Here is a 2,770-nt window from a genome sequence, read left to right on the forward strand (position 1 = left end):
GAGAACATTAGTTAAAAGGTGAAGATATAGAAGTGAGAAACAATGCAACTAAACAGATGAACTTGGATCCTCACATTTCACCCATTCATTAACATAAAAATAGTGACCCCCTAGGAATTTTGAGTTTGCTGAACCAATAGCAAAAGCTAAGGGCTTAAAGATAATTATGAACTGGTAAGTTCTTCATAGGGAAAGATCTCTGAGAGGCCTTCTATTCTAGTTCTTTCCATTAGATAACAATTATACTTTTCCATGAGAAGAAAAACAAATTTACTCTTTAAAGTCTGCAAGAGGAGAATCCATTATCCTAAACCTATCAGTTCACATGATAAATCCAAGTTAACTTGTTCACAGTCCTTTTCCTTCTGCTTCTGTCCTTGTAGAAAGAGAATGGAGATATTCATACAGAAAGAATATCAAGTTTTCACACTCAACCTCATTTTAGTCTTTCCTCCCAGTTTTTAATTTTTACTTCTCTAGTCTTCACTAGCCTCTATGAAATTCTTATATATTTTTCACATCATCCCATTTGTTAAGTCCAAATATGAATTATTGTCCAGGGAATTTCTTCAGGTTGCTTCAATGGGTTATCATTCCTAATCTCTTAAACAAAAGTTAACAAGTCAAAGGAATTTGGAAACTCCTTGGTTTGGTCAATTCCACAAATATTTACCAAGTAGTTATATCTGCAAGGCACTGAGCGTCTAGAAAAGAGGGACACAGGTACATGTACGAACAAAGAAGTGGACACAATCCTGATGTGTCACAGTTAAGTGACCACTGCTATGTCCATTCCTGGAATGCTATGCTTGAAAGGAGGGGACATTTCTCAGTATCGAATGATCATGTCTGCATGACACAGAACAAACGTAACACTTGCAGGTCTTGGCATGCAAACACCAAATAGAGTTATTGCAACATTTATTTATATATAACCATAAAATGGAACGATCTCAAAAATTCACCCCAAACAACCAAACATATGATCAGAGTTACTAAAGAAAAATGAGACTAAGAGAAAGGATCAGGGTAAAATTAACTTTCTCCAGATTGCTTGATTTTTTTTAATGGCAAAAGGAATTTCTTAATCATTTTTTTATTTAAAAATTTAATCAGGCATGATCCCCACATTTCAATTTGTCCATAAGTAAGTTAAGGTAGTGTCTGGGGAAGAGCAGAAGAAAGTTGTTCCATCTAATCCACGAATTTGTGTTGGGCAAAACAGTACCTGTGTCAGGTGAGCGGTACAAGAAAAGCTTCTCAGTGAAGATTGAGCTTGACAGCAGCTTGGAAAAATGGGGAAAATACAAATGTCAAGATCGTGGGACTGGGGAGACAGCTCAAGCTAAGCAAATAATGTGAGAAGCTAGAAGGTAGGAAAGAGTAAGGCAGGTCATGCTAGTGGCAGACTCTAGGGAGTCAAGCAGCTGAGAAGTGCTAAGTGGGCCACAGTGAGGCACCTTAGGCTGGACAGAGTCTGAACAAGAAGACCTGCCAAACGGAGAGTGGAGTGATGCCTGAGGAGTGAAAGTGTTGGGAACTACGTAGGGGAAATGGCAGGATCAAAGAGGATGTCAAGGCATAGAGCCCCAAAGAGCCTCACTGAAAATGTAAATGTGAAATACTCAGAAATAGGTTTTGTAATGGAGCTATTGTTACTAGGACAAAGAGAGGGACATAACGTTCAAAACCACAGCATGACATGGAGTTAGGAATGACCACTGTCACACACTGAAAGGAGACCATCCTTCGAACAATAATAGGCAGGTTCTCCCTGCTCTGTCCTCTAAAGTCTGCTACTCAAAGTTTGTTCCAAGGACCAGCACTGGTCCATGTGCTCTTCTATGTGATGAGAGAGTACTTGAAATGAAAAGTTTTATACCAATTTAGCACTAAGTTTAGTTTATTGGGTCTAGCAATTCTTAAAATTGCCCTTTTGTTTTGGCATGTATTTTTATTTCATTTTTTCTATCAATTCCTTTCTATTCTATTTTTATAAAAGTTTCAACCCACAAGTGAGTAAAGAAAAAAAAAACCTGTCTTACACCAAAGTAGTATGAGAATACTATTACAGAATATACTCTATACCTAAAGATTTTAAAGCACTTGAAATTTATTATTTCATTGGATCCTGAAAAATATCTTCAAGTAAGTAGTGCACGCCTGTTTCCCCAATTTTGCACATGGGAAAAATCCTATCCTAGAAGTATGTAATAAGTATCCTCAAATCATTCCAAAAATGTAAGCGGCAGAGAGTAGAACAAAGTCAGGCTTCTGACTCTGAGCCAAGACACCTCCAGTAGCTCACACTGGTGAGCGCTGAAATCGCTTCTTAGGAGACAGATGAACCACTGAGCTATACAGAACATGCAACATGTATGTTTCATACATGATGTGCTCTACACATGCAGTGGTTCTTAGAAGCAAACTTAATCTACCATTAGATGGAAGCAAAAAGTTTCCAACTTCTTACTTTCTTTAACTCCAGGATTTTTTTTTTAAATGAATTTCAAATGTTGCCAGTTAGGTGGCTATCAGCGAGTACTTTTAATCAATGACTAATGATTAAATAGTAGGTGAGCTACTTAGAGATTATTAAGTTTCCCCAAATATTTCATCTTCAGATAATCTTTTAGAGTTGATACTTATTTTAAACACTATCTTTAAATGAAGTTGTTTTTCTTACTTTTACTCTAGGTCCAACAAATTTGGATGACACACCATCAACAGAGGCTGTGAACATGTTGATATTTCAAACGGCACCCCAGAG

Source organism: Talpa europaea, assembly GCF_964194135.1.
Source record: "Talpa europaea genome assembly, chromosome: 1".
NCBI lineage: Eukaryota > Metazoa > Chordata > Mammalia > Eulipotyphla > Talpidae > Talpa > Talpa europaea.